The 12,858-nt window shown below is 42.5% G+C and overlaps 1 pseudogene across 1 annotated transcript in view; it reads left to right on the forward strand.

The window, feature by feature from the left end:
• LOC147886863 (uncharacterized) overlaps positions 1-12,635 on the forward strand; it is a 69,582-nt pseudogene extending 56,947 nt beyond the window's left edge. Inside the window, exons 13-20 of the transcript XR_015543219.1 lie at positions 82-249; positions 335-475; positions 2,906-2,974; positions 3,131-3,481; positions 11,201-11,356; positions 11,476-11,561; positions 11,649-11,791; positions 11,887-12,635. The product of XR_015543219.1 is annotated as an uncharacterized LOC147886863 (transcript). The remainder of the gene's footprint in view (positions 1-81; positions 250-334; positions 476-2,905; positions 2,975-3,130; positions 3,482-11,200; positions 11,357-11,475; positions 11,562-11,648; positions 11,792-11,886) is intronic.
• Positions 12,636-12,858: the final 223 nt, after the last annotated feature.

Consider the following 12,858-nt stretch of genomic DNA (forward strand, 5'->3'; position numbering starts at 1 on the left):
TAGTTCTTAAAGTGAAACAATAGTTGAACTGCTTTAATTCAAAAAATTTCTTTGTGGTTTTCTGTTGTTGTGGTGGTGTAGGAAGAAAGGAGTGACTTGAATGTGCTGATAAGTAAAAGGTTGGAAAACTTTGCACAACCTGCTGCAACTATACAAGAGTCAAGCCAAGGCCTGGAGGATGTCAAAACTGCCATCAATGAGCATGCAGATCGTATGATGGAGTATGCAGATACACTCCTGCAAATGGAGGTGCATGCTGAAGCCCCTCTTGCTATGATACTTTGTCAGGTTTATCATTTGAATGTGTACCAATTCATTACGTTACACCATACAGGCTTTGTTGGCTAGCAAAGCTGATGCTTCTGGATTGCAAGCTTTGAGAGCTTCTATCTTAGAGCTCAAAAAGAGGAGAAGTAAGGAGCAATCACTTCAGGCTCCTCTGCCTTCTTTAGACTCCTCATCGCTGTCAAAGCAGGTCAGATCCCACACTCTTAAAAGGTCTTCTTCATTTTATGCATAATTATGAATTCAATATACCACTGACCCAAAAATAAACCCCAAAATTCCCTAGTCTCATCAACCCACATTTGAGACTGTTATCACAACCAACTGCATTCAAATTGGCAGTTGAGGCAGCAAAACGGTGAAGAAAAAAGAATCAATTTATCCTCTAAAGATCGAGGCCAAAAGAGACACCAAAAAATGAAGCAGAGTTTAGTATTGTACAGAAGATCAGGAGAAGGAATAAGATAATCCAGAATGGCCTCAATAAAGTATAGTGCCACTACCTGCTTCCAGACCACTGTGGGCTAGCACCTGATATCATAGGCAGATAACATATGGGGAAGAAATAAATAACTTCTTTCTACCTTGTGTCTGCAATCTGCAAGCATGAGGTCGGTTCCAAGCGTGTTGGTTACAAGGACTATTACCGTACAACATGTTGCTAGATACAGAGATCCCACTAATTTCAAATATACGCATAGAATTAAGTGGCAGATCTCCTCTTACTTTTAAGATCTTTTGCCTAGAAGCAATGCTCTAGCAATAAGGACTTCCTGAAATATTTGACCATGCCTGCAAAGTAACCTTCACAACCCGCGAGAGAGTGCTGATTATGTTCCTACAAACAGACAATATGTGGCTTTGAACGGTATATACATAGTTACAAAAGAGACAGCAAAAGAGAGGGCAGTGAGAGAGAAGCTGAGGACACAGGAAGTGGAAACAGCCAGACCAGCGAGACGAATGTAGGTGGAGAAAGCAAGCAGTGCGCAGAAGTTAGGAACCCCAAGGGACTTGGACAGGTTGTCCCAGCAGGAGATTAAGGCCTAAACAGGCCACACGACAGCCCAGCCAAAGAGTCTCATGAGTAGGGAGAACAGCTGCGAAGAGGGGGGGGGGAGGGGCGTGCAGCAACCCGAACAGCCCTAGAGGTGCCTCGTGCAGGGAACCACCATAGCTCGACCTCACTCACTCTCTCTCTCTCTCTCTCTCTCCACACTTTTTTTGTAAGAAGCAGCATTCATTTAGAATGAATATACATTCGTAGCTGTCCCAATTGAGACAGCTACCACTCAAAACTAAAAGGTAGTAAAAAATTTCCAACTGGACCAGAGGATGCACATTCTCTCTCTCTCTCTCTCTCTCTCTCTCCAGGATATATCGGCGTTCATATGTCGCACTCACTCAGGATTGCCTTGGGCCAGCTCAGGGTATCTTCCCACAGATTAGACGTTGAGGCCGGTAGGATGCGTCGTACAGCTACCGGACATAGACCCAGGCGAGAGACTAGGATATGCCCTTGTTGCACTATGGGGGAGGTGGAGACTGAGGAGCACTTTGTTTGCAGATGCCCTTTATATTATGAGATCCGTGGCAAATTTCACTGTTTATTTGGGCACGGATTTGGACCTCTCTCTCGGATTATGGAGTATGAGGATCAGTATTGCTTAGCGTTGTTCATCAGGGAGATCACCAGATACAGAGAGAGATTCCTCAGAGAGCACCGTCGCATCCCTGCCAGAGACCTGGTTATTCATGAGGAGCAGGACGAGGCGCAGGACCATGAGCACAGAGATAGCCCATCTTGCCAGAGAGCACCGATGGTTCCACCCCGAGGATGTACATATGACATGATCTGGCAGCACCGCACGATGATCTTACACAGAGGCCGTACCCGTCGCTTTATCTCTAGACGACGGAGGATGATGGCAGATTTTCGGAGGAGATTGCTCCATGGAGACTTGGCACCGCAAGCAGCCCACTTGACACTTGCCCAGATCTTCACACTCATGGCAGGAGGCATGGTCGATGGCCATGACTTCCATCATTTCTTTGGATCACAGACCCCTTAGGGAAGACGATGTTCCTCATATTTCATATTTTACATTTTGTATCTAGGCATTTTTGGTACTCTATTTCATTTCATTTTGTATCTAGGATTTTTGTAGCCATTTTTGGCATCTTAGCTGTATTACGATGAGGCCACCTAGTTGGCGCATCGTTGATGATGTATTTTCCTTTCGGATGATTTTGTGTCCCATAGGCCATGTATGGCCTTCCGTGGACCTTTCATAAAATTTCTTTCTTTCTTTCTTTCTCTACCTCTATCTCTCTCCACACACTTTTTGTTTTTTTTGGGGTGAAATCTTATATTTCTGTGTGGGAAACCCCAAAAGAGGTAAAAACCCATTAATAAGTACAAGGAAAAAATTCTCTCTCTCCACACACACACACACACACACAGAGGCATGTGTATGTGTAAAATTCATGAATTCAAATGCAATGGTGACTGTTTGACACCCAAAAGAATTTAATCTGCAAAATCAAAATGTTGCATTGCCAGCCAATGACTTCTTTGCATGATCTCACATACCACTTATGCTTCTTTTCCTGAGTACAGACTGAAAATGCTGGTCACGAGCTGTCATCAGCAGAAAAGGTTGAAAAACATGAAATGATGCTATCAAAGGTACTTCTATTCTCACTTAGCAGCCTTGGTGACTAGGTCGGTCTAAACAAGTCTTCTTTTCAAAGTATTTGAAAGACGCTTCCAGAATTTAAGAAATGGATATAGTTCTTCAATTCTATCTAGTAATCTGCTAATGTAACAGCATACACCTTTCAGCTTCTTAAAGATATGGAGCTGCTTGGAACTGGCATCCTCACGTTATCAGGGCATGCACACACTGCAGAAGTACAGCAAAATGTTCCAGATGGAGCTAAAAAAGACAAGGAATATCAACAGGGTTCAGCAATCAGTTTTCTGACACCTAATCAGGAAAGCAAGCAATCTTTGGCATTTGACAGGCCTTCAACGAAAGGCCAAGAGGCAGAAGCTAGAGTGCTTGATGACAGTGACAAGGCTGGTCATAATGGAAAGAAGCAGGAGAGCGAGCTTGTTGACCAGACTGGAAATGGCTCACAAGTTCAACAGATCAGGTCCAATAGCAGTCATGATACATTCCATGATATTGAGGCATGGATTTCACAAACCTTAAGCCTGTATTTTCTTTAAACAGTCAAAATCATAAGCACATTGATCGAATTAAAATTTTGGCTGATCCTTAGTTGAAATAGTTCAGTCATTGTTGTTGGCATTATTTTGTGTTGTTTCCTTATTGATCCTGGGCATTATTTCTTTCATAAAAATTTAATGGAAAAGAAAAATATTCAGAATGAAAAAGAAATAATAATTCTGTAGCAATACAAAGGACCCAATTAAGGCAAAGAAGTACTCGAGAGACAACCTAAAAATATAGGCTTAGCATAATGCAATCACCTGAAACTGTGAAAAAGTTATATGCAAGATTAGCATGTAGAATCCTATGGACTCTCTCCATGTGCTATCAGAAAATTGCATTGTATTATCCAGGAAAGAAGGGTTGATTACATCTCATCTACCATTGGGCTGCTCATGCCCATACCAGTTTTTGGTTTGGGCTTTTGCTTTTCAGTGATCTGTAGTGACGGTTTGGGAGCACTTTTTGTGCTTGCCCTGGTTCTTCCCAGAGTAGGCTGATCCTTTGCATCCTGAATGGTCAACCTTGCCCATTTTGAAATGGATTTCTCAGTTGTACCGCTGGTTGTACCACTTGGAGTTGTATTCTGAGGTTGATTTATTCCACAATGGTTGTAATGTTTTCCCTCACTAGCTGGCTGCTCATCTGGAACATTTGAGGGAGAATAACCCTCAACATGTGGCAAACTCGTTGAAGTATGAGAGGAGGAAGGAGTATCCTCTGGAGAACCCATATCATCATCCTCAAATTGAATTATATCCAAAGGAATATCATCATAAGGTGGCAAATCCACACTAGTGGACAGCACGAATTCATTTTCAGCAAATGCAACATCTCGGCTGATTATCATAGAGCCTGAAGCCTTTATTTTCTGTACTATATCCAACAAAAATACATTTGATGCTTTTGTCATCAAGCTTTGATCTAAGCTGAGATGGAATAAAGCATAAGAAACTGAGCCAAACACTCTAAAATGAGGAACCTTTGGCTTTGAGACATAAAACCTCTCAAAAGGTGTCACATTAACCAATGCTTTTGTAGGGCATCTATTCTGTATGTATGTGGCTGTAGTAATGGCCTCTCCCCAAAATGCCTTTGACACTTTCTTGCATTTCAGCATGCATCCTGTCATTTCCATAAGTGGCCTCTCCCCAAAATGCCTTTGACACTTTCTTGAATTTTAGCATGCAACCTGTCATTTCCGTAAGTGTCCTATTCTTTCTCTCTGGAATAGGTTTGTGCTGCAGTGTGTGTGGCACGGTTTTGTTTGTATCTTGGAATTGGTTTGGTTCTCAGCCAAGGCTTTGAACTCTTTGAACCAATAAAACACTTCGGAATTAGTCTTCATGAGGAAGAGCCATGTGAATCTAGAATAGTCATCAATAAAGGTAACAAAATACCTTGTTCCTCTATGGGTTGTCACATTCATGGGACCACATACATCACTGTGTATGATCCGCAAAACTTTAGTGGCTTACACTGAACATGAGCCATCCTTCTTGAAAGGAAGAGATTCAATTTGCCAAGAGCACACCCTTCACACGCTTCATTATCTGGCTGCTGTAATTTTGGCATTCCATGAACCATTTCATTGTTGTATAAGTAGGCCAATGCCCTATGATGAACATGGCCAAACCTGGCATGCCATAAATCATTGGGAGAAAAATGAGATAGCCAAAGCTTGCTGTACATAGGACTGAGCATCAAGCTTGTATAGCCCTTTATCATAAGTACCTGTTGCCACAATTTCATACCCTTTCTTGGGATCCTTGATCAAACAAGCATGTGTTAATCATGCGCAATAGAAGAAACTGAAATTAGATTCTTTCTCAAATCTGGGACATACCAAACATCTTCTTGCCTGAATCCAAAAGGATGGGAATATCTCCCACTCCTGAGATGTCCAATGATGCATCATTCGCGCATGTGACTTGTCTGCCATGAACAGGTGAGATTTCCTCAAACCACTCCTTTCTAGGAGTCATGTGCTTAGTAGCACCACTATCCAAATACCATTTATCAATGGCAGCAGAAGAAGCGAGCATGTGTAGTAGAATCCCTCCCGGCATCAAAGTTGTCCTGAACTGCAGCAAAAACAAAATATTTTTCCTCTTGTGCAAAGTTTACCTGTGGAGGGGCATTTGCATTTTCAGTTGGTGCAACAAAATTAATGCTCGTGCATTGCCTTTTCTTCTCATTAGCAATCCTTTTCTAGCACTCTACAATATAATGACCTGGCTATTTACAATAATTGCATCTGCCCTTCTTCACCTCAGAACCTTGATTTGTATTCCCCTCATTCTTGAGCTGATATTTATGGCTGTTCTTTTTTTTAAAAAGACCTCCCTTTTGCTGAAATTTGCCCTTTCCTTGGGTGGCAAGTGCTTGCTCACCTTGACGAGAAGAATAGGCAAAATTGGAGGTCCTCTCCTCTTCCTGTAACAACAATCCAACTAGCTCATCGAATGAGAGAGGAGCTGCCCTGAGCATAATAGTCAAAGAGGTAACAAATGTGCCATAAGAGGGAGCCAAGCTGTTGAGAGTGATAGAGATTAATTTCTTGTCATCTATTTCCTCATCAACACTTGCTAATTGATCTCTGAGATTAGTGATCTTTGTAATGTGCTCTGTGACTGTCTGACCTTCTTGCATCTTCTGCTCCTTGAGCTTATTTGTCAATGCAACGACCCTTGCCTCATTCTTGACATGATACATGTTTGCCAACTTTTCCCACGCATCCTTTGCATCTTTGCATGACTTAATGGTTGTCATAGCAAGAGGAGTAGTAGAAGTGGTGGCAGGAGTAGCAGAAGTGGAGCTAGTACTAGTAGCACCACTCACAATATCCCATAAGTTGCCAACCAAAATGCTCTTGAGCATGAATGACCACAAGGCATAGTTGGATCCTTCCAACTTATCACCCTCGGTCATCATAGTGCCAAAGCTGTCATTCTGAGACATCCTAACTGCAAATGCACCTGCAAAGAAGAATGCAACAGAACGGAAAATGCCCTCTGACTGCTCTGTGCAATCACTGCACGTATGGCATCAACCACTGCAAAGTGGAACCTGTTTTGCAATCAACCAACAAAATGCACCTCAAGTGCAAATGTGTGCACCTCGCCAAAGAAAAGTGCATGGGTTAGAGCAATACACAAACAGAGTGGAACAGAATGCACGAGCCGGAGCAAAGTGCACGCGTTGAGTGGAGCATGAGTTGTACGACGATTCAAAGAGCCCATGAAGGTAATCTGAAGTCCACGAGCAAGATGAGGTTAAAGGAGCAACACACTGACACCGGAGAACTTGCTTGGTGACAGGAAGCAAGACAAGAACGGGGAGCTAGTGAGTGTGGGCCGTGGCTTTGATACCACATGAAGGAGCAAATGGAGAAAGGTTGTGAACACAAGTGAACAAGAAGTGGTCACACAGAAACTCCAATAGAATGCTCAATGAAAATGAAGTACAAGTACTTGGTATATATAGTATCCAAGTACTTGTACTTCATTTTCATTGAGCATTCTATTGGAGTTTCTATGTGACCACTTTTGTGTGTAGTACTTCATTTTCATTGAGCATTCTATTGGAGTTTCTGTGTGACCACTTCTGTGTGAAGTACTTGGTATATATAGTACCCAAGTACTACACACTAAAATAGACTAAGTCCTAGTCTATCCTATGCCACCATATCATTGTATGTGTCTACATTGTGGTGGTGATTCCATAGTCTACATGGGACAGCTCGTTAGATTGGTGCCCAACTTTCTTTGAGCGAGATGATATGGTACACAGAATACAAGAGAGAGAGTTTCTTGGTAGATGATTCCTGTTCTCTAGAATAGAAGAGCCCCTTCAAGCTTTGTTCATGGACTACAATTTCAAACAGGCAAAGGACAGTTGGTGGAGGTATATGCCAAACTTGAACTTCTATCATTGCTTTGAAGGCTTTAAACATTTCAAATGTCTTGGACCTCCTTTACGTAACATAGATTAAAAACTTTTCTATGTAGTAGTAAAGGAAAGCAACAAAATATTTACTTCCTCCTGATGATGGGGTATCTAGCATGCATCCTTTTTGTTTCTCAACAGGGAGAACTTCTATGAGGTATGAACAAAATACAAAAATACAAGATAGATAAACTCCTTTGGGAACCTCATATAAAAATCATGCTAAAGAGAATGAGGTGGCCACAACCAACCCAAAGACTAGAATGCCACGAGTGGTCTATGGCAATATATGTAAAAACAAAGTGTGGTTTCACGTCCCTATGAAAATGCCCTCTTGACCACGAGGGTAATGATGCCCTGCTAGATAATATAGAGAGACTAAGAGACAAAGGCATGAGGCAAAAGAGCATGGAAATTGGCCTCACCCGCTAGTAGGATCTCCAAAATGGCCTCTAAAAGTGTGTTTGCATGGAGAGGATGTCAAATCTCTCCCAATGTGCTCTCTATGTAGGGTATCCACAAGAAACTTTGTATTTTCGATCGCATAGCATTACTGACATTGTGATTGAAGAAGGGGGAGTTCCTATGGGGATTGCATTAATCCATATCCACTCTCCTAGGTCCCACAGGAGGTGCTAAAGAGGACAACCACCATATAGCCAAAAGCACTAGGCACTAGGTTCCAATGTGCATCACTAAAACTAACAACTTTGATAGTGTGGAGAATAGCATCCTTGATCAGCCTTTGCTCTGTTATTTCGACCAGTCTCCACCCCTCCTCAATTGCATAGAGAGTTTTGTTGCCTTGTTGGATTTGGAACACCTTGCCAAAAGACGCAAAACCAGTGAATCTATACACTCTTTGTCTAGTCGTTTTTGTATTCTTGGGGGATGGATGTGTCAATTCGTAAGGTACGTCTATGAGTGTATGGAAAGCTTGAGTGATGATGTGACACTCCAATGAAGGCAGATATTTGAAGACTCTCTAGGTGCCAAATATTGAGGCTATTCCTCTGTCCCATTTGGACATCCTAAAAAGATTCATTCCACATAATGGGATCTGTCTTCCTTTCCTCTCGAACTTGAGAAGGTACCATGTGCTAGTTCTTCTAATCTGACACCAAGCTCTAATAATTGCCGCCATCCAGCACTTTTATTGTTTGATGATGGTGAGGGTAAGTTGCTCATTGAAGAGAGATTGCTTGGCCTCAACCTCAACGGCCAGTATCAATTGGATTAAGTCAATAGGTTTTTCACGTCTCCTCATTTGAGTGCTCACAGGTGGGTTAGTGACTTTTAACACTACCTACGTTCCATTAGAGCCAGAGATAGTTCTAGATCAAAGAGTGCATCAGCTCACGAATCATACTCGACAGATGGAAACGTAGGTCAAAAGATGGCATTTCACTTTTAGGACATAAATAGTGTTCAAGGTGCAAGAATGTTAAATCCGAAGTTGCTTGTTGGTCACTTTGACTCATTGAATAACAAAACTTTCTTTACCTATCAGCTGCATTGAAAGGTTCTCACTTGGAGGAACGGCTGGACAGGATACATAACGTGCTAGGTTGGAGTTGATACCACAAGTGAGCAGCACATAACTCTTGCCTTTCTAGAGCATGTGCCATAGGCCATTATTTTTTTCGAGAGAAAAGAAACTTATATTAATGCTTGAAGATAACTCCAATCAGCCCCCATAAGGAGCTGAAAAAACGGTAATTGCAATGGCAACATTGTGAAAAACAATTAGCCTATTCCTAGTGCATCGGCTCACTGCCTAGGTTGCCTCTGGAACAAGGGCTAATAGCCACAGAGGTGGTCTAAACATCCAATGGATATCTCCCGCGGAAAGAGTGTAGAAAATCCCTACAGGCCAGAAGTGGTCCCGCCTTACGGCAGTCCCTCTCGAACCTGGAGTGCCATGCTCCTAGGTAGCGTGCAGTGTGAAAATGATATCTTGCCAGATGGCCGCTAGGGTAGCCACTCGAGTCGTCGACTTTCCTCCCACCACCTGTCTGCAACGAGCAACCCAAATGTTCCAGGCAGTGATGCTGGCCACCGTCTCCGAGACACTATCCTCTGGTGAGAATGTCGGTCGTGAATAGGTGGGTGGTGCTGCGTCAAAGGCCTCTATCTGGGAGACCTACTGGCCATGGATCCTGTAAGCTGGTGACACTAGGTCAATGAAAAAAGCATGCCCGCCCTCTGTGACACATGCTAACATCCCCCAAGCGAAGTCGCTCTACATCCATTGTGTGTTGGCCACAATCCGAAATGTCACGAGCTGGATTCTCAATGGAGCCTTGTAGCCCCACAAGCAGTGGGGGATCATCTCTAGTACTCCCTCTGCATAACAAAGGCATCTGCCATCAACACGCATCTGCTCTAGCCAAGGACCAATGGACAGCCCTCCATGAGCCATCAACCAGAAGAAATAGGAGATCTTCCGTGGCCACAGACTAGTCCAGAGGTGAGGCAAAAAATGTGAGATGACCTCCTTGGGGACATCCTGCTCAACCTCCGACTCAGCATGTAAGAGGCCACTTGGTCCCACCCTGTAGAAGCAGTGGCAGCAAGAGAGGAGAGTCTCCTGGAAGAAGCGTATCCTGAGGGGAACCCTTATTCATGAGAACTGACCGGCCCAAACTTGAAAGCCCCTCTCACTAGGAGGGGGTTTGTGGAGACCTCACCTTATTCAGGCTAACCCATGGTGCATGGAGGAGATAGAGCGCCAGCCACTCATTTTGATACCTAGAGGTCTGAATGTCACATGGTTGGTCACGGGATGCAATTAGGTGAGCACAATAGGATAGTGGGCAAGCTAGTCCTTGGGGACATGGAATTATTTTCCATAGTAGTCAGAGGAGTCTCTCAAAAACGTCCGCACGCATAAGAGGAACAGGACATTAAATTGAGGTGATAGAGGCAGACATTCCAGAGGAGTTGGTTGTATAGACCATCACACAGGTTGTTGGCACCTGCTCTTGCATTACCATTGGCAGTGAGCTAGCACCCAGAGAAATAGGCTGCAAGGCATCTGAGATTCTCCTTCAGTGCCTATTCTTTTCAAAGCATCTATATGCAATACTTCTCTCTTGAAAAAAAGCGCCTTTTCAGAGTGTATCTGTAAGATCTGCAATTTAACATCTCCATCAACTGTTCACTCTTCTCACTCATTCATATCAGAACTCTAGGACATTACAATTTGTGTTCCTCTGCATGCTAGACAGCATTCTCAACTTCTGTTATTGAAGCTTTTTTGCATACATAAACCCATTCCAAACCAGGTTTTGTACTACTATGTAACAAAACAATCAATGTAATGGTATGTTGATGTGTCTTTGACAATATTGTTATAGAAGTGATTTTCAGATCTGCCAGTGCGTTGATAATAGGTTGAATATGCACGCCAGTTGAATTGCGGAAGAAAAAGAATATCTAGTTTAGAACCTGCTATAACCTCCATAGACTGCAAGAACATGGCTCAGATGTAGCTTGCGACACAATATAAAAATCCGCACAGAATCAAATGTGTACGGTTGAGCGAGCAAGACACAAATGTGTGGGTGGTGGAAGGAGCTTTATATTAGCAGTGGATCATCTTGATAATTATCTCGTTTTATTCACCATTTCAAGTCTCACAAGCTGAATTTATATTTCATGAAGCTAAGAAGCATTGAGGAATGGTGGTCACTTACTTCAATATATGAGACTGTTCGTTCTTGCAGGAAGCATTGCAAGAGCACTTGATCAAACCTAAAGGGGACGCAGATGTCGTAAACAAATTAGTTGAAGATTTCTTACCTCTTACCCTTAAAATGAAGGAGTTCAATGACACAATTCGTACCCTACAAGATAACACAGCTGAGAAAGATGAGCTCCAAGTACGTGCTTGCTTGTATGATAGAGCTTGGCTTGTTTCTGTGACGTTTAGACAGCATTTGACAAATTTGTTCTTGCTACTGAGACTGGAAGCTATCGTGTGATTGTATGTTGTGAGCAGAAAATGAAAATTTACTTAAAGCAGCGGCTTGATCGTGCGGAAACTGCCATGCTTAGTGGTAGAGGTCTTCCTGGATTTAAATGCATGTAAGTCTTTGTACATTCTGTTGCCATTTTGAGAGTTGAAAGTTGCTTGGTAAGTAGTGTTTATAAATCAACGCTGATGTTTTGCAGGTCGTGTGATCATCGACTGGACAAGTTAAACCCAAACCGTGCCGAGTTTTTGCCAACAAATTGTATGCCTCGTCAGCTGCTTCCCATGCATGCAGCAGAGCGTTTGTACCATGTAAGGTTGACAAACACAAGAGTAGAACTAAGTTTTCCTGTATAAGTACAGAGAGATATCTGGCAGACCAAGGATGTTCAACAAGATCATTCTTTCCCTCTATCTTCTATCACTTGTTCTAAACAGTGTGCAAAATGTATTGACAGAAGGATGGAGAAGAGAGTCCCAGGCCACCATTGGGAGCAAATAATTCATCCTGGGAGAATCAAAACAAAGGCGTACCTACAAATTCCAAACAGTTATTGTCGCCTAATGGGGGTGACCAGCAAGCGTGCCTTTCCCCTCTTAGCAAGCCTCCCAAACAAGCTAAGAAGAAGTAAAGCTCAAACCAGACTGTCAATTTCTTTGGCATGAATATTTGGAGTAGTACTTTGAGGTTGTTCCTGCTTGCAAGGAAACTGAGCTTCATCTCATCAGCTCCTTGCTTCCTGAAAGAGTGAGATTAAGTTCTGTAAAACTCTCCCTCAGCAGAAGCACGGTGTAAGGCACTGCGCATTCAGAATTGTAATTGGATGGAGAAAACACAAGAGACACGGCCGTATTGTGATGGGAAGGAAAACATTTAAATGAGAATGGCCTTTATAACTATGGTTAACATGATCCTCTCTCTCTCTCTCTCTCTCTCTCTCTCACACACACACACACACACACACACACACATACATATTTCATCTATTGGATCCTTTAGTCTCAACACACACACACACACACACATATATATTTCATCTATTGGATCCTTTAGTCTCAATCGATAGTAGAGACTTGGTTCAAATGAACCTGTCTTTGCAATACTCATTTTGTTCTCAAGTATAAGAACCCTTGACATATTATGGCAACAAATCTATTTGCAATAGTATTCCAATAATTTTATTGGACTCTTGGATATTCCTTCAACCTTTACATGACCTTTATGTTGACGTAGATTGTATATAAAGCTTTTGTAGCTTTATTGTCAACATTGATTGCAAGCCATGCAATTTGTGTCATTAACAATGTGCCAATGTTTCTTGAGATAAAAAAGTTTCTCCATTTTGGACTTCTAGGTACCAAAGTTGTTGCCATTCAACTTTATGTTGTGATCGAGTTAATTTTTGCCAT

This window comes from Dipteris shenzhenensis, chromosome 23, assembly GCF_047967505.1.
Source record: "Dipteris shenzhenensis isolate YYH24624 ecotype China chromosome 23, Dip_SZ_1.0, whole genome shotgun sequence".
NCBI lineage: Eukaryota > Viridiplantae > Streptophyta > Polypodiopsida > Gleicheniales > Dipteridaceae > Dipteris > Dipteris shenzhenensis.